Source organism: Pseudonaja textilis, chromosome 4, assembly GCF_049901715.1.
Source record: "Pseudonaja textilis isolate UNSWEBS1 chromosome 4, rPseTex1.2, whole genome shotgun sequence".
NCBI lineage: Eukaryota > Metazoa > Chordata > Lepidosauria > Squamata > Elapidae > Pseudonaja > Pseudonaja textilis.
In genome coordinates this window covers 60,775,512-60,799,647 of record NC_141993.1, presented here as the reverse complement: position 1 = coordinate 60,799,647, position 24,136 = coordinate 60,775,512, and the positions used below count along the sequence as shown (strand labels likewise).

The 24,136-nt window shown below is 37.0% G+C and overlaps 1 non-coding gene across 1 annotated transcript; it reads right to left on the bottom strand.

Moving 5' to 3' along the window:
- Positions 1 to 896: 896 nt before the first annotated feature.
- Positions 897 to 1,024, bottom strand: LOC113436953 (U6atac minor spliceosomal RNA). Its single transcript, XR_003374146.2, has one exon. It is a non-coding gene; the product is annotated as a U6atac minor spliceosomal RNA (small nuclear RNA).
- Positions 1,025 to 24,136: the final 23,112 nt, after the last annotated feature.

Sequence of the window (24,136 nt, the reverse complement as noted above, 5' to 3'; positions counted from 1 at the left end):
TCTGATACTGACAGTGACAGCAGGCAACAGGCATCAGGCACAGATTGTCTGTGGAAATGAGTTGCTTTGGGTATAGCAAAAGAACAGAAATCTGCATTGCCACAACTGTTTTTTTGGCAAACAAGACTGATCAGCATGCTGCCCTTTATCTTCCTACCAGGGGAGTCACTGCAATATGAAATAACATTATTGCACATTTTTGAAAGAGATGTCAACATCTCTTTCATAAGTTTTTTCACCTTTCAACTTTGCTATCTTTAGCAATCTGTCAACATTCATTTGATATGTCACTTATAACTGTATATTAAAAATATTTATTTAGGTCCTTGTTCCAATATTTTTGAATCTGTGTACTTAATGCTTATAGAAAATGGAATAGAAATGGTCTACTTTTTCCCAAGGCATCAATCATCAGAAAAATAGCCTTATTGATATAAACAAAACAAATAAAGGAACAAACAATTTGTATTTATATCCCTACATTTCTCACTTCTGACAATCCTAGAAAGGAGGGAGCAATTTTAGGACAACCAAATTAACATGTTCCCAAGAGATCTGTGTTTTGCTTTTCCTTGACCACATCTAGGAACTGCAGCCCATAATTTGGGGATAATTTGTTCCACTGTGGAATGACTCTTTCCGTCTCTTGGCAATTTTCCACCAGAACCCCATTGCTTCATTTGGTTCACATGGGAACCATTTATTTTGAGAACAAATATGTGTTTCCACACTGTAATGGTTTGCCTTTGAGTATTTATTTTATTTTACAAGATAATAGATATAAGTAAAAACATAGTTATAAATACATGGATACATATAAGAAAAATTTTAAAAAATATAAAAGAAACAATAGGACAGAGACAGTAGGCACGTTGGTGCGCTTATGCACGCACCCTACAAAAAACTGGTTAGATGCCACGACATAAGTGGCAACGTCTTAACCATATGCGTGTTGCAAAGACCACAAGGGCCTCTTCCATCCTTATCAAGTGGAGTGCTAACCTTCTCTCTTATCATATCATGCATTCTGTCTTCTACATGCAAACACAGCACAAAGTGTAAGCTTTGTGTATACTCCACACTTGCAAATTAGTCTGTGTGCTTACTACAAAGCAACAGCAGTAGCAACATGGTGACACTGTTTCTGTATCAAAAGTAATGAATTAAAATTTAATGTAAACATTGGTAGAACGTGCCAGAAAATAGAGAAGCAGAGATGGAGAAAAAGATAGAAATATCTTCTCTTTTATGTGCTTTCTTGCTTAACATAATGTGCACTCTGGTGCTTTTCTTTCTCTCTTTTTCTTTCTCTCTCTTTCGAACACAAATGTTATGGAGAATGTCATCTGAAGCAATCACTTCATTTGTCTGCGTATAATTATGCAACCACAGCAACAAGCCAATGTAATATTTATTGCCCATCAAAACGTAAAAACAAACATGAGCATCTCACCAACAGTATTCCATACTGCAACATTTCTAAAGAAAAAAAAGAGTATTTAAATAATGTACTTTGTATGAAAAAAATAAAACACTTTCCTAGAGCTGCATGAATTAATATGGGTAATAATTTGAAGAAATAAATTATTGCATAATTTAAAATAAAACTCCAGTTATGTTATTGATATCCCAATAACATTTGGTGAATAATTCATTGAAGAAGATTTTTCTCATTTATTTAATAAATTATTCACAAGAAAATCACAAAGAAACTCACAAGGAAAATTAGTCTAATAACTTTCTGAAAGACTGAAAATCCAATTGACCTCCAGTAAAATATTTCTAAAATCTGGGATATTAAAAAAAAAAAAAGCTTCATTCTCACTTAGAATGAGAAAGCAAATGACATGATTAATAATTCAACCAGGTTACATGACATCCTTGAGTAGTCTTAAGGACCACAACTAGTCAAGGGTGTGGGGAATATCACACACAGCTCTGCCTGACATATTTTGGAAGCTTGTCCATTTCTTTCCCTTGCAGATTATCCAAACAACGAAATAGTATAACTGCAATACTCAAGGTATAACCAACCATGCCTGCCTGCAATACATGGCCTGGATTTGCAGCTTTTCTGCTACTTGTTCAGTCAGCAAGTAGCACTAACAGCACTGTTACTGTTTGCAAGTAAAGAACCTGGAGGGAACAAATAGCACTGCTGCTGCCAGTTCAGTAGAATGGAAACAGATGGCATCTTAGCAAAAACACTGGGAGGACATGCTGTAGCTCCTTGCCACCCCATAGCCCTTATTTCCCAGCAACCTGGTTTTATAACTCACTGCTGGTATCAAATGATACTAATTTAATCTATGAAAAAGAAGATAATGTGTTCCATATTATCAGTAGGTTGGGCAATGAAAAATCTAAGTCAAGCTCAAATTCTGATTCTTCATGGGAACAACTTTGTAGCTTTAATCTATAATATGGAAGCAGTTTGTTATTTCCTCTCCTCCTCCTCCTCCTCCTCCTCCTCCTTGTTCCTGTCTAAGTCTACAGTCCTGGGATTTTCAAATGATTTCCTAACAAACACCAATCAATTTTTGCTGTTTAGATTCACAGTCACAGTCAACTACATGTTAGCAGCCATTGTGAGAGGAAATTATCCATTAAATCTTGGTAAAGTAGATACACTTTAAAAATGACATACATTTCTTATATCCAACTTTTACACAAGATTTTTGTTCCTGTGTAATGATATTCTGTACTATATACCAATTGCTTTATCCATCCCATTTTTCTCCCTACTACAATATGCCCCTGAAGTAGACTAGGTTGAAACTGTCTGGTTTATTGGTAATTTAACCTTTATTCTTCCAATTATAGCCTACCACTTTAAACACTGCATCATACCAGCTTTTCAGTGGATCTAACATGTTTCATTTCTCATCCTATTGTACAAAATTTGTTTCTTAACAGATATTCTTGAAAATTTTATTTGAATACTTTATTTGGCCAAGAGTGATTAGATACTCAAGGAATTTGTCTCTGGAATGTCCCGAAGGAAGGAGTTGAAACAGTTTATGTCCAGGATGTGACAATGTGGGAGTCTGCAGAAGTCTTCTCAGCTCTCCTGACTCACACAATATACAGATCTTCTATGAAAAACAGGCTGGTTGCCATTCTTTCTGCACTTAATATAAGAGTATAAATTACATTTGTAGTAACTACCTTTTCGCTACCCCATTGATATCTGAGACTGATTTTTTTTTTGAACTCCAAGACTCTGCTTTCAGTAGTTGATTCACTTTGGGAATCACTTGCAGGTCACTTAGTTATGCTAGTATTTGTTTTCTTTATAGCAAGTAGGTCTTGCATGTTTTAAAAAAGTCCCAACTATGCAACCAAAGCTTCATCCACGTAATATTTTTGCATATAAGGCTAAGGCTTCTATGAGTGGTCATCACCAGTCTCTTGACTATTTGGACATTTCCCTGTGCATGATGGAGCCCAGAAACAGGTGAAATATCAAAGGTTATATTCCAACTCTTAATTTCCCATGAAGAAGGACACACAAGGAATTTGTCTTGGTGTAAATACTCTCAGTATACATAAAGGAAAGGTACATCATTAAGAATCAAGAATCATAACGTACAACATTTAATGATAGTCATAGGGTACAATCAACAATCAAATCATACTAGGAAACAGTCAAGTGGGAAGGGATGGGTGATAAGGAGTGGTGAGAAGATTAACAGTAATAATAGTGTACACTTTGTAAATAGTTGAACTGTGTTGAGGGAATTATTTGTTTAGCAGAGTGATGGCTTTCTTGTGTCTAGTTGTTCTGGAGTGCAGTGATCTATAGCGTCGTTTTGAGGGAAGGAGTTGAAACAGTTTATGTCTGGGATGTGAGGGGTCTGTAAATATTTTCACAGCCCTCTTTTTGACTCGTGCAGTATACAGGTCCTCAATTGAAGGCATGTGGGTAGTAACTGCTTTTTCTGCAGTCCTAATTATCCTCTGAAGTCTGTATCTGTCCTGTTGGGTTGCAGAACCAAACCAGACAGTTATAGAGGTACAGATGATAGACTCAATAATTCCTCTGTAGAACTGTATCAGCAGTTCCTTGGGCAGTTTGAGCTTTCTGAGTTGGCGCAGAAAGAACATTCTTTGTTGTGCTTTTTTGATGATGTTTTTGATGTTAGGTGTCCATTTTAGGTCATGTGATATAGTAGAACCTAGAAATTTGAAGGTCTCTACTGTTGATACTGTGTTGTCTAGTATTGTAAGAGGTGGTAGTATGGGAGGGTTTCTTCTAAAGTTTACCACCATTTATGTGGTTTTGAGAATGTTAAGTTCCAGATTGTCCTGGTTACACCATGAGGCAAGTATTTTAACAACAGATCGTTTGAGATGCAGTCATTGGTATATAGGGAGAAGAGAAGTAGAGATAGCACCCAGCCTTGGGGGTCCCTGTGCTGATTGTACAGGTATCGGATGTGATTCTGCCTAGTTTCACCTGCTGCTTCCTATCTGTTAGGAAGCTTATGATCCATTTACCAAGTGAGTTCAGGTACTGCTAGTTGGTTTAATTTACTTAGAAGAGTGTTTGGAATGATGGTATTGAATGCTGAACTGAAGTCTACAAAGAGGACCCTTGCGTAGGTATTTGAAGATTCAAGGTGTTGTAGGATGTAATGCAGAGCCATGTTAACAGCATCATCTGTTAATCTATTTTCTCAGTATGCAAACTGTATGAGATCTAACAGCAGATCTGTGATGGTTTTCAGGTGGGACAACACAAACCTTTCAAAGATTTTCATAACTACAGATGTTAGAGCAACTGGTCTGTAGTCATTCAGTTCCTTGATAGAGCGTTTCTTTGGCACTGGGATGATGGTAGAATGTTTGAAGCAGGAAGAAACATAGCACATCTCTAGTGATCTATTGAAGATTCGGGTGAAGATGGGGGCCAATTGGTCAGCACAGACTTTTAAGCAAGAAGGTGTTATCTTATCTGGCCCTGTTGCTTTTCCTGGCTTCTGTCAGTATAATAGATCTTGCACTTCTTTTTTCTGCAGAAATTGTTGAGAAGGGTCTCACAAGGCAACATTTGCAGTCACTAATTTCAGCATTTTCAACAGAATCCCTTGATGCATTCTATTTTTAAAAAATTAAATTATTTTGTCTAGCTGTAGGTATTCTAGTTTAAAATCTTTCAGAAGTTTGGACATTTGGGACAAGTATATTTTATGAAATATTATGCTTGAAGCTAAAACAGTTGATAACACTTAGTCAAAAGAATATTCAAAACAGGTCTTAATTGAGAATATTACGTGAATTCAATATAAATCTGATAGGAATATAAATGAACTTTTGTATGGGAAACTTTACATTTTACCCTTCTAATCCCTTTGACTTCTGGACTGTTCAGAAAAAGAACTATGAAATACTGTTTAACCCTATCCCAAAATTGTCAAGACTATGGCAATTTCCAATGATTAGCACCCATCTTATCTTGATTAATTTCCATATTTGTCTGATTACTTCATCTAACTGAAAATTAATGGCAAACACCAAGACTCTCCAGTTTCTTTATCGTCAAGCATTAGAGTCCTACTAAATTATCTCACTCTAGTGGTTTCATATGGATGCTAAAATAGTACAGCATTCCTAAATTTAACCCACAAGATCTTTTTATTGGCAGAAAATGATGCTGTGTGTCTTCCAGCTAAGAATTCTTGTGGAACCTCAACTGTGTGGAAAGGATGTCTCCCTAGAACTTTTGTACATAAGGATTTCATTTGCTAATTTGTTTTTTTAATAGACAGAGAATATTAGCAGTACAAAGGGAAGTCTTATTTAAACCAATTATTTATTTTAGCATTCATATAGAATATTCAGAGGAAAAGAAACCTTAATAGATTTTTAATGTTCAATAGGAGTGCTAGAAAACTTATAGACATCAAAAGTATTAGCTAAAGAGATTTCCATATTACCACTGGGATTAATATTACTCCAGTGAATAGTATTTAAATGTGAATTTTAGTCCTGTGCATTTTTTGGCAAACTTGCAGTTATGCTTTTTGTGTGTGTTGCTGGTCAGACCATCATCTTGTTCTTTTCTACTTTCCTCTTTTCAATTATTTTTATTTTTTATATTTAATTTAATTTAATTGTTTTTATATTGTGACCTGACCAGAGTAATATGGAAAGAATAGAACCTAATTTTATTAAAATTAAATTTTAAATTAAATTAAATGAGGTAATTACTGAAAATTCCCAATTCCAAATACTCATGTTTCCCTTCAGCCATGATTAATGTGGAAAAGGTATGCAAGATTCTTTACAATTACAAGTAATCCTACAATCACTCATTTAGCAACCATTTGAAGTTACAACATTCTGAAAAAAGTGACTTACAACCAGTTCTCACACTTATGACCATTTCAGTATCCCCACAGTCACATTCAGGCACTTGTTAACCGCCATGTATTTATGATGGTCATACCATCCGGGGGGTTGCCATTTATTTATTTAGAAAATTTATATTGCCATTTACTAGTTCATGGCAATTCAAGGCGGCTTACAAGGACATAAAAGCACAATATAAAAGAAATAAAAATAATAAATAAAATAATGAAATAATTATTGAGAGTTTTGCAGCGATAATTCAGTGCCAGAAAAATAAACACAGATGGCTAAAGCTTCATTTAACATCTTTATAAACATAAGTAGATTTTACAAACCAGTTGTAGCTTTTTCCAACATGGAGCAAACTGAAACAGAAACATGTTACCAGTTCCAGTCTACGAGTTCCAGTCTTCAGCAAGCAAGTAAGTTAGTTTCATCTTCAACAGACAGACTCAGAGCTCAACGTAGCGGCAGAGTTGCAGAGCTTAATGCAGAGCCACACCTAGACTACTTTTAGTTTCAGTTTCCAGCCTAGGCTACTTCTAGTTTCAGTTTTCAAACTATCCTCATTGGCTGACTTAGTTGCTATGCCTATTCATTAGCTGACCTTGTTACCAAGCTCTATTCCAGTTCATGAATATATTCTTATCATAATAACCTCCTACCCACCCGCATCGTGGCTACAACACACATTCATACAAGCCATGGGTTCTGGATTCCCCAGGCAGAACCACCTTTCAGGGAATTCTGAAAGAGTGGAGTGGAGGCCAGTCTAGTTTCTGCATAGATGGTGTTCCAGAGATAGGATACCACCATGGGGAAGATCCTTCTTCTGGGTCCCGCCAGATGTATCTCCTTAGGGAATGGGACCATTTTTCAGTTTCTCAGTTGATTTCTAAGAAACAAACTCAATGGGGAAATCCAGATTAGCTTAATGATCACATGATCACATGATTCACTTAACAACTGCAGTGAGACTCTTACAGCCATGGCAAAAAAAAAAAAAGTTAAAAACTCCAGCAAAACTCACTAGCAATGAAAATTCTGGTTATAAGTTGAGGACTACCTGGCAAGAAATATATACTTGGAACAAACAAACAAACAAACAAACAAATAAAGATCGCACCTAGTTTCTGCAAAGTTTTTTTCTTCATACTTTTATGAGGACATAAAAGTATTTTCTATTTGGGACAAATTAATGTCTAAATTCTGCCTCAGTCATTATCACTATGAAGAAGACCTCTTGCTGAAGCTGCAGTCATTAAAATCAGCAGCAGGTAATTGCCTTCCTTTCTTCCTTCAACCCTGCACTGCAAGATTTTTAATAAATAGCTCGACTTCAGTTTTTTAGAATCTAGTATTGTAGAGCTCACCAGCGGGAAGGTGAAGGAGGGCAAACTGCCAAGCCATTCTAGGCATTTCAAAATCAATATCCCTTCATAGTAGAGGTTGATCTCCCTTGGGGTGGGGGGAATGGGGAACACAACCCTTTCCTTTAAGAACTAAGTGCCAGAGCAGTGACTTTTTCATTCGGTGATGACTCACTTAATGGCAAATTTTATAATAACAGTGTTTTAAAGCAGATACCAAAAGAAACCTTGCTTTGAATAGAGACATGTAGCATCACAACTAAATTAAGCTGCCAAAGCAAGGCACCAGATTGCTACTTTTGTTGTTATTTTTCCCCATCTTGAACACTTCTTGAAATTGTTGTCATACTTGGCTTCTTGTGCAGTGTGTCATAAATGTGTTAGATTGGGAGTGGGCAGATATAACCCTGCTTCAGAATAGAGACAATGAGCAAAAAGGAGGCTATAGTCTGTTCTAGATGCACAATGAATAAAATACCTTTTTCTTTTGAATTTTGCAACTATGACAGTGTTAACAAATTGGAGTACATGTAAAAAGATATTCCTTGGAACAAAAAGGGAGCTGAATTGTTTTTCTAAAGAAATTGTCCCAGTTCATGCTCCTGTGATGCAGATTGCAGCGCTGTTCATCTTTGCAGATTTAAAATGACATGCTTAACAGTAATAAGACTGTGTGTGTTGCATTATTTTTAAATCTATAGTTTGAGGCATAAATGAGGTAGACAGATTTGGGTGAAAACATCCAAAATGATCCACCTGTAGTTTAGAGCAAAGATGAGAGAATTTTTAACCAGCTTCTGTCCTAGTTTTCTTATTTTTTTACTCCATCTCTACTACTTTACTATATTCTGGTTTTATTAAAATGTGTAGAGCAAAAACCACTTTCTATTACAGGGGAGCAGATAAAACCTAATGAGCCAAACTCTATCAGTCCTATTAATTTATACAAAATCTAAAAAATAGGTTTAAACAAGATTTAATTATATTTTATAATGTCATTAAAATTATGTATTGAAATGTATCAATGTGCACAAATCATTATACTTTGTATTTTGATAACATTTCCCACAAAAATAATATTTATACAACTGCAAATATGACTTCCTGTTTGGAACTAATCACTGTCTAATGTTAAAGCTAAGACTATGGTTTAAGCAATATTCTAAGCTAAAAAGATTATTCAAGATGAATTTGGCAGTTTTGCTTTATCCTGACAACGTACATGTAGCGTACATTTCTTTAAAGTTGCTATTGAGTCAGTTTTTGTCCTGTATTATAATTTATGTGTTATTTTCACCATAGAGGAATCCTGTACAAGGACTTCAAGCCATGGCATTTTCAGGACAACAAAAATATTTGCCAACAAATTGTCTTCTTATAACTTCAAATAAATTAAAATGTTTTCAATTGAGCGAAGCACAAGCAATTATATTTCACCAAGGAAAATAAAATGGTCCTATTGCATAGTATATACACTGACACCAGCTTTTATTTTCTCACAGAAACAGTAGAATGTGGTGAGTGATACTGACTTTGTGACTATTAGCATGGCAGACACATAGATGCCCTCAAGCATCAAATACAGACCAATAGACAAGGTGCCAGAAACAGAAGCCCTCTCCAGAGCAGACCTACCATCAGTTCACAGCCTGCTGATGAAAGCCTATACATGCTGGGCAGGCCATGTTGAAAATATGCCAGACCATTGCATCCCTAATCAATTCCTCTATGGTGAACTGTCTCAAGGGAAGTGATCTCAAAAGGGACAAAGGAAGCAATACAAAGATATGTTGAGGCCTCCTTTAAGCCTCCTGGCAAACCCTGGTACAAGTTCAATCAACATGGCGCACGTTGATGCACCAAGGCTGCCAGATATTTGACGACAGAAGAACAACCACAGCACAAAAGAAGCGAGCACTGCCAGAGCCAGAGCTGCAAATGCTGCAATAATGATACCCACACACAATTCTGCCCGACATTTGACAGAACATTTTGTGCCTATATAGGTCTTACCATCCACCTGTGGACACGCCGTATGGACAGTCTACAAACCGTTAGATGTCAAGGTTCTCTTCAAATACGATGGACGAACATCATCATATAATTTATCATTTTCTATTTATTTTAGGACAAAATTTTACCTTCAGCCCATTTAATGTTGCCCCCCTTTTATCAAGTTTTTCTATTGCTGTTTTTAATTTTAATGGTTTAATTTTTATTCTTCAATGTTTTTTATGATTTTATATTGTGCTTTATTATATAAGCTACCCAGATTTGATGAGAAATAAGGCAGCATCAGGGATGGTATTCACTTGGTTTCTACCAGTTCAAGTGAACTGGTAGGAATAATTTCAATTAGTTCTGAGAACCAGCAAATACCACCTCTGGCTGGCACCACCCCCACCTGCCCTCACCGCTTGCCCCGGCTGTGTGCTCATCCCACACTAACTTGCCCAGTAACTCCTTATCTCACCCATTCGCCCGCCATTGCTAGCCTGCCTTCGCCCTCCATGATTGTTGACTACCTGGCCTGGAGAGGTGAATGAGCCTCAAGCAAGCCCCAGTCTAGTTAATTCCGGGACTGGCCTACAAGCTACTGCTGCTGCTATTGAGTGTCGACCGACTCCTGGGCTGCCTCAGGTGGACCCAGTGAGGCTCGGCTGCCTTTTGGACCTGGCTCTCTCCATCCTTCCACCCACATAAAGCCTGCTGCCCATCCACCAGCCTTGTTGTGGGCTGGATGTGGGACCTAAGTCAGAGTACAAACAAGCAGTAGCCCAGAGTAGGGCCTGAAAGGCGGCTGAGCCTCATCGTATTCCGCCAGCTGAGAAGCCTGCAGCCTCCACCTCTTTGCTGGCATGAGAAGCCTCCAGCCACCACTCCCAGCTTGGTTTCAGCTGGCAAAGAGGCAGCTGCTACAGGGCTTCATGCCAGCAAAAAGCTGCATGAGAATCCTGCAGCTGCCACCTCTTTGCCCGCGTGAGAAGCCTCCAGCCTCTTCCCCCAGCTCAGTTCCAACCAGCAAAGAAGTGGCTGCTACAGGTCTTTCATGCCGGCAAAAAGTGGCATGAGAATCCTGCAGCCACTACCTCTTTGCCAGCACAGGAAGCCTCCAGCTGCTGTTCCCAGCTCAGTTCTGGCCAGAAAAAAGCAGCAGCTACAGGGTTTTCATTGTGGGGAAAAGTGGCAGCTACAGATTTTTTGCGCTGAAAAAAAGCTTTTTGCTTGCCCGTGCGCCAATGCAGAAGGTCCCAGTCCTGGTGCCATGAGATGTCTGGATGTTTGCTCTGTGTGTATGAGGCTGAGAAGGAGGAGAGAAGCAGCCAAGTTGAATGCTGTTTCTGTCAGTGTGGCTTCAAAGAGAAACAGCATTCAACCTGGCTGCTTCTCTCCTCCTTCTTGGCCTCATACACACAGAGCAAACATCCATACATTTCATGGCACCAAGATCTGCAAGGAGAGAGCACATAGGCTCTGGTGCTGTGAGACATCTGCAGGCTGAGAAGGAGAAGAAAAGCAGCCAGGTTGAATGCTGTATCTGCCACCACACTTTCTGGATGGGACGGACATGCAGGAGTGAGTAGCTGAGTAGGCTTTTGGCTTTTTCCACCCTTTCCTTTTCTTCCACTTCTAAGCCCTTCTCTCCCCTCCCCCCAGCCTCCTTTTACCAGCATTCAGCGGGCAGGCTCAGCAGGCAATCACGATATTTAGATGAACTTTTTTATTTTGTCAACCCAAGGGCGGTGGGGGGGGGGGAGGTATGTAGGAAATCACCCTGTCTCTATAGCATTGGTCATGTGACTGAGTTTGCATGGCCAACTCGATGTCACTCACAGTAAGGTGTCGCTCCACCTTGCAGTGAGTGATGTTGAGTTGGCCCTGCCCACTCAGTGACATGGCCCCACAAAGCCACACCCACCAAGACATGCCCACAGAATCGGCAGTGGTAAATTTTGAATCCCACCATTGAGCAGAATATATCTTTAATAAAAGTTAATAAATATGATTCTGAGTGCATTTATTTCCCAATAAAGCTTAGCAAAGACATCCCCGGTGCTTTTGGAGGAATTATTCTTGAAGACAATGATTAATTTTCCCACATAAAATTATTTAAATATAATACAATTAATAATGTGCATTTTTGTTGTTTGTTTGCTTATGCACAAAATGACTCAGGAAGGATACATATAAAAACTGCTGGCAGTTCCATAATCAAAACAGTCATATGAATGGACATTGTATGTTGACTGAATGCCTGAGGATGGGTTGGGAACAGGTCTTTAAAACCCTATGAAATGAAGCTTCCTGTGTTCTTTTCCTTATCTCCTATTACCTTAATGAAACTCATCCAATAAAATTATTTGTGACCTTTAAAATATATATTTTAATATATTTTAGGATTTTCTAAATTTGCAAGATGCATTAAAAATACAAAATTCCTAAGGATAGAAATTGATAGTGGTATACAGTTACAAAAACAGATGAAATCAGTATTAAAAGGCATTGTTATATTACAGGTTATGTAATGCTTTAAAAATATTAAGTAAAATATTTCTTATAGCTGCTTTAATAAATCAAATATTGTAAGGGCTTCATTGAGTACTTTCTTACCTGCTTATTATAAATCCCAAGTGTTTGGCAGCCTTATGATCAAATAAAAATGGAATATTAAATGTTTTCCAAAAAGTGCAGCAATTGACAAAGTTTAGCCCTTTCAGTATCTAGGCTTTGAGAAAGGCAAATAGATATTTTAATTCCTTGATTATTAAAATAAGAAAAGCTGTGGGGAATAAGGTCAAGTGCCATATGTCAGCTGTTCATCCGATATTGAGGGGGGTGAATGATAAGATACCAACTCACTCATGTAGCTTCAGTGAAATTTTTATTTGTCTCCCACACCACAACAGATAACAGCAATCAAAATCTGTTAGAGTCAGCTCTGGGTTTCATTGCAACCCAGAGCTGTATTTATACATGTTATACACTGGATAATTTTATATACATATACTTTACTGAAGCTACATGGGTGAGTTGGTACCTTATCGTTCACCCCCTCAATATTGGATGAACAGCTGACAGAGAAAGTCAGCTCTAGTTTTCATTGCAACCCAGAGCTGTATTTATACATGTTATACACTGGATAATAACATAATTACTATAATCACCTTCCGGCCGCCTTCGCTGCCTAACATCCAATATCCTTAAATTAAAGAAACAGAGTAACTGCACCTTTCCCCTTATCTGTGATTCCATGCACCCCTGGGACAATTCACCCTATCCTCCATTTGCCCCGCACCATTACTACACCACCACCCTCTTGATATTCAGCCATGAATCTTCATTATTGCACCACTCCTTGTCAGGAAATCAATGTCAGTCATTTGAGGAATCCTCATCATAATGCCAATGTGGTAACACAGTCAATTTAAGGTAAATATATGACTATGGTCATATCGCATCTCAGTTGTCTCGGCACCAATTCATTCATCATTGGAGTCGTGACACCATAAAGTAAATGTTCAGAATTTTCCCAAAGAGAGCAGGATTATAAGATTGTGCAGCTCTGAGCTGGAAGGGGGAAGAGGAAAGAGTTCAGGATACCCACACCCTAAAACAGGAATGTCAAACTCAATTTCATTGAGGGCACATCAGGGTTATATTTTATCTTTGGGGGTTAGGATGGGCATGGCCAGTTCAATGTCATCCATGTCAGCACCTGTGGTGGCCCGATCAATCAATTCTTTTTTGGCTACAATAGCGACCCTCTGCCAGTGAAAACGGAACTTGGGATGGTTGCAGGCTGTCTCTGCTGAAAAATGGAGCTTGGGAGCCCGTTTTCACTGGCAGTGTGGGTTAATCCTTCACTGTTTCTGGGTGGCCCCATGGGCCAGATCTAAGCACCCCATGGGCCTTGAGTTTGACACCATTGCCCTAAAATGTCTCCAGATATATCTATCCAATAAAAATTATAGCTTTAGTTTGGCAACATAATGTCCATTAGGTATAAGCAGATAAAAGATTTAATCCAATTGTATATCATCTGTTACCTGGGCATGGGTCTAATATAATCTTTTTTCTGACAAAGTTCTCTAGTTTTCAATGAGCTGAGATATGTCTGATTTCAAGAAGAATAACTGCAAAGGAAGAACAGTAATAGCAGCATGCAAGCCTCTTACAATTTTTTTGCTTACTCTGTATTAGAGTAGTAGTATTAAAGAATTCCATCCACCACCTGAAGGACAAATTGTTCATAAAAAGGAGAAACAGTTCTCAGTAAAATAGATTAAAGGTTCTAATGATTGTGCCATTAATTCTTTTAGAATTTAATCCTGCATTTTTATAAAAAGGACCAGTCTTCACTATTCAATTATCTTTTAGAACTTGATTTATGAAATAATTCCATCAGCTTTGCATAGGTAGTTGTCATGCTACATGAAATGGGTGACAGGACTGCTATTAGGAAATAAATGTACACAATTTGAACTTCAGTACAGTTTATATTCCACTTCATTAATAAACATACTAGACTAGGGAATATAAGACTGTGTGTATGTGTGTGAATCATTCACTCACTCCTCTCTGTCTCCCTCTCATCCCTCACTCCCTCTCTCCCTTTGTCTGTGTCTGTGTCTGTTTGTTTTTTTCCTTGAAAAGGACTTTATAGATGATATACAATCTAAATAGCTTTTTAGAGAAATGTCAAATGAAAAGCAGAATAAAAATAAAAACATAAGGATACAAACTACTTTTAAACCAAAGCCTAATTTATAACTTCTTAAAATCTAAATAAAGATGTTATCTACTTAACTTTTAATGGAAAGATCTAATGGTCGGAGCTCCCAGAGAAGGTTTTGAATGTCATTAGATCCCAAAAGTGCTTTTCAAAAGCAACTGGACTTTATTAGTTCTCTGAAGAAGCTTCTTGTATGAGAAGTGAAACATTTTCAAGGAAAGAAAGAAAAAAAAAGTCCAGTTACATTTTGAAAAGCACATTTGGGACAACCATGACCTGGATGATTGACAGTCTCCATAGATGGTTGTCAATAAGATTTTTAATGAAAATATAAGGTAAAGAACAAATTTATTTTATTTATCCCACCTTTATGATTTGTATAAATAACATAAGGTGGCAATCATATGCTATATTCTTTCTTATTATTTTCCACAAAATAACAACCCTGTTAGGTGAATTGAACTGAGAGAAAGAGTGACTGGTCCAAAATCACCCAGCTGGCTTCATGCTTAAGGCTGAACTAGAATTCACTATCTCTGCTTTCTACTCTGGTAAGTTAACAACCAGGCCAAGCTGACTATCAAAGAAAAAGACATAATAATCTACCAGATATTTTGTTTCCTACTGATTCTGGACTTAAAACTTTCTTGAAACTTTCTTGCAAAGAAAGTTTGTTTAAAGAAAGTGTGCTGTCCTTTCACCAAACATTAAACACATTTGAAAAACAAGTCCACAGGTCTTCCAGAAGGGTGCTACCTATAAGGAACTCATTTAATTCCTAACCAGTGGTTTTCAAAGCAAATGCCTCTGCAAAATAACTTGCACTCCCTAACCAACTCCCTAACTCCCTGCCAAATACCTGGCAGAATCTCTATATGAAGCTGTTAATCGACATGAATTAAATATTACATTCAGATTAATGCTGAAAATTAACTGCAAAATTAGATCTAGTGAATTTATGCTTTAATACAAATGAATCATGTTTTTGTTACTATCACTGATACAGTTTGAACTTAAGTTTATATTTAAGTTATTTCAGCTGTAGCCTTCCTCCACAAAGCTGTGGCTACTTGTCCAAGTTCTTTGTTCCGCCAAAACCCTAAATGGCCATATGTTGGAAATGGTTATGCCACTTAAAAACAATATCAATATTTTCTGTTGATTTCTAGCTTTAAAATCCAGCTGGGCATCTGAGTATTTTTTTACACATTGATGATTTGTTTTCAGTATAATTCATTACACAGAAATTAAGAGTCCAGCATAAATAAATTCATTAGATAGTGTCATGCAGATGGCAATACATTTCTTCTGAACTGCCCTATCAATTTCAATCAAGTCAGTTATCAGAATGTTTCATTCTTCTCATTTGCAATAATTTGTTTAAGGCTACATGTTATCCAAAACTGATAACTTAGATTTTAATAATTATTGTCCACTGCTAGAATATTATGAAAATGTAAAAGCATCATATAGGAAAAGTTGCTTATTTATTAGTGTTTGGATGGGAAGAAATATAGATATTTTTGTACAAATAAGACAGAAAGATAACTCAGGAAAAATGACCATACTCATTAAAAGTTGAGAGAACTCAGAGCAGGATACCATTAGGACCATACTCAAGGGCAGTCACAGAATTCAAAACAAATAATACAAATGATACCATGAGCCCAAAGTCATCCAAAGCTATTCCAAAAAAATCTAAAATAACAAATTTTTGAAATTGAGAAATTAAAGGCAGATTTCAAGAAAGATTTCTGTTTCATTGAACAGAATGAAGCATTACAAAAATAATGCAATTGGAAAGATAAACTTTTAATCTTGTGGCCCAGTTTAAGATGGGGCACTTCAGCATTAATCTATTTCTCATCAAGACTCTGGACATATCAACATAAAACTACACATGAGTCCTCTTTTTTAAGTGAGGAGTTGGAAATTAATATTGTATATCAAATAATGAATTGCAAGGTTGTAAGGAACACTGGAAGTTATTCTGTCTAACCATTGTCTGGTGAAGCATTAAAGTCTTGAAGTTTGAAGCTGTACAGGAAGAACAGATAATTTTCTGGCTAGCTTGGACTCCTTCAGAACTCTAACCTCATTATTGGCACTTTCTAGACTTCTGCTTTGGCGCCTTTGCAGGGAAAATGAATTATTTAGCTTGAGCAATATGATGCCATAACATAGGAAACATAAAGTACGCATATGTGGAAAGCTACCTCATCTTCCTGCCAATACTATCTTGAATATAAGTCACACATCTTTATATTTTACCCCATTGATGACAAAGTCATGTGGACATGTTAATTTTGACATACAAAACAGATACATATTGTATGTGTTATATCAATAAATACTACAAGAAGTAAAGAGATGGAATCATGGGATAGGACCTATTAAATAAAAAAGGGGGAAAGAAAAGAGAGAATGGGGACCAGGTTTGGATTTACATATCAAAACTATTAGGTTTTGTTTACTATACATGAACTTGCTTAATCATTCAGCAGATCCAATTCCAGCTACCACCAACCATAAGAACACTGAAAATGAAATGGAGCAAGTCATTTTTCAAGAGGAACCCTTGCTGGCCATATTCTTCTGTCTGCGGTTGTAGTGGTTGAAGAAAGACTGAAGAACTTATTAGTTCTGACATTTCCAAATCTCTTAATAAGGTTCTTGCTTTATTTCAGTTCCAGCTACAAAGTTCCAGTTCCTCATTTGTACAGATGAAATATTTGTTTATGCAGGAAAGCAAGGAATAGTAGATTTTATTATAAATAGGCAATGGTTGTTGGCTGAATAAGATTTAATTTTCCACTTTATATTTGATCTGCAGTAAAGTAGGCAAGGGTTTACCAGAAAGTTTTATTTTTCATGACAGAGCATATGGGTATCTGCTGTTTCCTTTCTTGGCTTCAAAGATAAGTTCTGAGTTAGCAGACCAGGAGAAAATAAGGAAGAAAATGCCTTTGATATCTATTTCATTACATGAATGAATGCTACATTCAATATAAAAAAATATCAACCCTTTAAACACCTATAGATAGAACACTATAGACACACAGCATTATCATCCTTTTCAGCTTTTCTTTCAATTTTTAGATAAAAAAAATATTGAAATTATAAAGTTAGCACAGAGATGGAAAAGGAACAAGTTGCTTTTTATTTTTATCCCCAAGCCTTTTTTTTTTTAACTAAAAATTATCTCCTTTCTACAGCTTCTATAAAGTTATCATATCATAGCAAACATAGATGGGATTTTATGCCAGAGGACTTTTGATATGCTGGCTCACTAGATAGGCCTATCTACAGTTTGCATTTTGTTGATATTATTCTGACATTTGGACTCATTCATTTTGTTTCAGACAAAACAGGAAAGATGGAGGCTTAGGAAGCTAATACAAATGGAAATCTCTGGAGGTTGCCATCTATCTGTACATTCTTGTAAAAATGTTATTCACACAGATCCATCAACTTAAAAAATACATAGTGAATTAAAATTAGTTGAGAATGAAATTATAGAAATCAGTTGATAATTTGCAGTAAGTCTGTTTCACAAAATTATCTTTTTTATTTTTCCCAAATGCATAGCCAAAGGATAAATATTTTAGACAAAAATTTGGCAACCAACTATGATAGATGCCATCTCTTTACACAATTATCATTTTAATTAAGCAACAGTGAGTACCAGTAAGTTAAAATCAATTCTCTGAGTTTAAGCAGATCCCTGATTAAGCATGCCCCGATTAAGTTGAGTGCACAGAATAAGTATTTTATTATTATGTGCCAGTGGATGTTTTGAATTGCTCAATTAAACAATTCCTAATCCTCTCCCCAGAAGGATTAAAGAACATCCTTGAGTGAATATGAGGAAAAGATTATTGCTGCACCATGCCACTTACTTTCAGTTAAAGGGGCATTGAAATTGTTAGTTAACCAAGATATGCACCTCTGGATAATTTTTTATACCCAGTTGCAATAGCAAGTAAATCAAAGCTTGGAATATAAAAATGTTAAATGTGCAAACACTTTGAAATAACTTTTGGAAAAGAAAGGAATAAAAGTGTACTGGATATAGATAATCGCCATTGTTTTTTTAATATTATGAATGTATTTGAATTACTGCATTTCTTGACATTTTTTTCATGCTCATTTATATTTTATCATATTTTATTCTGTTTGCTTTATTGATACTGATTATCTTGATTTATCACAGCAGAGCATTTGAAAGAGCCAATTTTCTTCTATATTACAAAGCTGAGGCTAAATGGGTAAAAAATAATAATGAAATAAAACTGCTGAATGAGGAAAATAGATTTTCTCAACTGCAGCACTGATTATACACATAGTTTCATCAAACAGCAAGGGATGTAATGACCTCTCGGCTATCTGCTCTTAGAAACATTCCCTTTCATCTCCAATATATCATTTTAAAGTGAATTAACATAAAACAAAGGTGGGAAAGGAAAATATTTTGCACTAAGGAAAATACTTGTCCTACATAATTTAATGTTGCTACTTACTACAATTAATTGCTGAAATTATTGACCATTTCATTGCATGGTTCATATACACACCTTTATAATCCTAGTCTTATACAGAAAAGTGCTAAAAATAATAATATAAGAATTAAATCACTGGGGAACTCCCATTAAATCAACAGAGAGTTCTTATGGAGTTATCTTGGTGTTCAAATACCTGCATTTTCTACTTGGGACATAAAATCATAAAATATCATTAATAACCTAATTACATAAAATAAAATGACTGAATGAAATCCTGTTAACTAATAATATAACATTCAAGAACTTAAACAAGATAAGTCTAAGGAAATAAATGACTTATTTAAATCAATAGGCACAAAGTTACTGCAAACTTTCTTGGATCACTGAAAATCACTGATAATCTTTCATTAAGGAAACCTGAGAGTAGTATCAGAAAAGATAACACAGACACCTTATATAAAAGATAAAACAGAAAAGGAGAAAGGGTTAAATGAACATTTAAAGTATCCACATCCTCTTAGAATTATTCTGATTCTTAGAAATGCAAGAATTTAATGGAGATAGTACCTGAGATAAGAAATAATGTGTGTGTGTGTATGCATGTATGTGTGTGTGTGTGTGTGTGTGTGTGTGTGTGTGTGTGTGTGTGTGTATATATATATATATATATATATATATATATATATATATATATATATATATATATATATATATATATATATGGATCTTTGGTTGTTCGGGTTTTCTCCCGTAAGATTCGAAGTATCTAGGCAACGTTTCGATGAAGTCTCATTCATCATCTTCAGGCTTCTGTCTCCGGCTCTGTGCTTCTCAGAGTAATGTGAGATTGCAGCTGTTTCCTCCTTTTAACTGCCAGTGGGGTGGGACTTGATTGGGTGGGGGCTTGGCTGTGTTCTGATTGGGTGGGGGTGTGTTCTCATTGGTAGGGGTTTGGCTGTGTTCTGATTGGTTGGGTGGTTAGCCGTGTTCTGATTGGTTGGAGGCGTGTGACCAGAAGCTGCACTGCAGCTGCATCACTACCCACTTCAAACCCCTCTGAGCCATACATGAAGCAAACCGACACCCACTATGAAGATGCAGCAGGACCACGTGCTAGAAGCCAAACAGCAAGATCACAACTCACCAGCTCAAATCCCCAACAACTAAGACTAACCTGAGCACAACCAAGCCCCCACCTGAACAGAACACGCCTCCAACCAATCAGAACACGGCTAACCCCCAACCAATCAGAACACAGCCAACCCCCTACCAATGAGAACACACCCCCACCCAATCAGAACACAGCCAAGCCCCCACCCAATCAAGTCCCACCCCCACTGGCAGTTAAAAGGAGGAAGCAGCTGCAATCTCACATTACTCTGAGAAGCACAGAGCCGGAGACAGAAGCCTGAAGATGATGAATGAGACTTCATCGAAACGTTGCCTAGATACTTGAATCTTACGCGGGAAAACCCGAACAACCAAAGATCCATATATATATATATATATATATATATATATATATATATATATATATATATGTTTGTTTTCTTAAGTTTTCATGGGTACTTACATGTATGGAATTCAGCTTTGTTCGGGTATTTTCCCACATCATTGTAGTTGTGCTTTTAAAGTTGTAGCAACAACTGTGGGGGCCTGACTCACAGACGGACACAATACAGAAGCCTGATGATGGCAGATGAGATTCTGCCGAAATGTTGCTACAACTTTAAAAGCACAACTACAGTGATGTGGGAAAATACCCGAACAAAGCTGAATTCCATATATATATATATATACTTAAGTTTTCGTGGGTACTTACATGTATGGTATTCAGCTTTGTTCGGGTATTTTTCCACATCATTATCATTGTGCTTTTAAAGTTGTAGCAACATTTCAGCAGAATCTCATCTGCCATCATCAGGCTTCTGTATTGTGTTCGTCTGTGAGTCAGACTTTCACAGCCGTTTCTGTTTTAAATTTTGGGGCTAGTCTACTGTTGTGCCAGAATGTTTTTTTCTTCATCCTGATTGGTTGGGAGTCTTGGTCTTGGAGTTTGCTGTGTTCTGCTTGATTGGCATTTCTAATATCTTCTGTCTGTTTTGTAGCATTTTTTTTTTGTCTTGATTGTCTGGCAACATTGTGTTTCCTGTATAGGAGGCTTTTAGTACGACTTGGTTCAGAATAAATGGATGGCTATCATTTATTAGGAAGCTAGGTTTCATCTGAGTGCCTGGTTGGGATGTGTTTGAGCTGGAGGTATCAGGGGGGATCTGTTTGTGCCCAGGTGTTTGCCTGGCTTGTGGAGTGGAGATTTGTTTGTTTGTGAGTGCAGGCTTCCAAATAATCGACAGCCTTGTGGAATCATCTCTTCTATTCATGCTTTCAGGTCTTATTTCAATCTCAATGGCTTCTCTGCTAATTCTGTACCTGGAGTTTTCTACAGTGGCTAGGGTTTGGGTGCCATTGAAGTCGATGCTATGACCTGTTGCTTTCATGTGTTGAACTAGTGAGGAAGTGTGTTCCAGCTTTTTTACTGCATTTTTGTGTTCATCTGGGTGGTACTTATTCTTCTATTGGTCTGTCCAATGTAAGTGGCAGGGAATGATGCACAGGGGCCTTCATATATCCCTTGGTTTTCCAGGTCAATTTTAAGTCTCACAAGGTCATCACAAAACCCATTACTCAAGCCATTACTACACAGGAGACTAATAGAAAAGAGATCAAAACACAAACAACCCAGGAGATTACAACGCAGGACCCAGGATACCACAACAAAAGAACTCACAAGCCCATCACACAACCCATTACCCAAGCCATTAAAACACGAGAGGCTAATGAAAAAAAGATCACTACAAAACAAATGACCCAGGAGATTACAGCACAAGATCCAGGATATCTCCACAACAAAACACACAAGGCCATCACAGCCCATTATACCAACATCAACTCCATCAACCAATCAAGAGGCAGCAGTGCAGCCAACCAGCCCAGCACACCAGCCCCCACCACCAGTATTTATAGAGAGAGGCAGCTCCGATCACACACTGCCTGCACTGGCACAAAGCGGAAAGCACCAGCCTGAGGATCGCAAGTGGGACCACACCGAAACGTTGCCAAGATACTCTTAAACTTACATGGGAAAAGACCCGAACACACCTAGACATACATACATACATACATATATATATATATATATATATATATATATATATATGGCATTCAGCTTTGTTCGGGTATTTTCCCACATCATTGTAGTTGTGCTTTTAAAGTTGTAGTAACGTTTCAGCAGAATCTCATCGTTGCTACAACTTTAAAAGCACAACTACAATGACGTGGGAAAATACCCGAACAAAGCTGAATGCCATACATGTAAGTACCTGTGAAAACTTAAGAAAATATATATATAGTGAGTGAGAAGCCCAGAGCCGAAGACAGAAGCCTGAAGATGATGAATGAGACTTCATCCAAACGTTGCCTAGATACTTCGAATCTTACGCGGGAGAAAACCCGAACAACCAAAGATCCACATACAAATACCCGCGAGAACCTCAGAATATATATATATATAGACACACACACACACACACACACGTACACATTCACACACACACACACACACACACACACACACACAGTTTTATAAAAGTTTTGATCAACTTTCCAACCATGAAGAAAATTTGGATTATGTTTTATATAAACAAATCACATATTTTATTTTAAAAGGTCGGACGAAAAATGAAGATTATTAATTAGGCCTGTTATATTGCAAATCAGGAGTAGTACATGACAAGTTTGGCAGGGGTAAAACATACAGCCCCCTCCCCACTACCAATTGATCTGCATTAACTATCAAATCTATGGGATGCTTCCCCTCTATGCACATGTGAAATGCTTAACCATGATGGCACAGTGATTAGAGTGCAGTATTGAAGGCTGATTCTGTGGACTGCTAGGAGTTTGATTCTATCCAGTTTAAGGCTGACTTAGCCTGTCATCCATCTGAGGTTGGTAATATGAGGACTCATGATTCTGTAAACCACTTAGAGAAGGCTTAGTAAAGTACTATGAAGTGGTATATAAGTCTAGGTGTTAGTGCTTTTAACATGTCCTTGCAAAAACTGACTTGACCCTAAGTGGCAACAGGGTGAAGAATCAGCCAGGAACCTGTGGCCCAGTAAACAAAATTGTTCATATTCCCTGGACATAACTTAAAGCTAACATAGTCTCTTAGTTAAAAAAGAATAAATAATAATAAGGTCACATGGATAGGTTTGTCAAAAATATTCCAACATCCTGATACAATTTCCATGGCATTTTTCTTGCCTTTCCATGCATATGTCTCATTCAGTTCAATGATATTTGTAGAGAAGTGCTTTGAGTAGCTTCTTTCAGTTTAATGAAAGAAATAAAGTAATCCTAATCATAATAGCTATTTGAAAATATTTCCATTTGATGCCACTTTGAATTATTTTTTTTAACTTATCAAACTTTCAAATATGATGCACTGAAATAGAAAAGTATGCCAGGCTTCCTAACAGCATAGGCAGAAATCACTGAACCAAACCATCATTATCTCTCTATGACCATGAATGTGTTTCCTCTCACTTTAAGAAACAACGAATATTTTTTAAAACTGATCAGAGAATTGTCAGTTAGGAAGACACCCCATCATTGTTACTTGGCATTCCTATGAATCTGATCTTCTCATGCTGCTTAAGCTATGGGAATCTTTGAAGTTTAAAAATGGTACCAGAGAATCTCCTAGCACTTGAAATTAAGACCCAGTGTGTCAAATCAAAGAAGAAACACTTCCATGTATGTACAGTTCCTTCCATAAGGAATATAGGAAGAGGAAAGGGAAAGGAAAGGAAAGCAAGCTGGAAGCCATGATATTAAATCAATTGGCTCTGCTTTTCAGGAAGAAAAGACCTTTAACTTGTTATGTTACAATTCATTCCCATCTGGCATCCAAGATCAATTAATTCCTCTTCAGCTGCAAGCTTTATGAGCTTTTTCTGTTCAAAAGAAAGGAAAAAAAGAAATAAGAGGTTCTATATTCCCAGGGGACTGAATGTGAGCCTTCCATCCCATTGTAGGTGCAATTATTTTCTTTTCTGATAGTAGCTGTTTTCTTCACAAATTTCTACTGTTGCTTTAAAGCTGAGCAGGCAAAA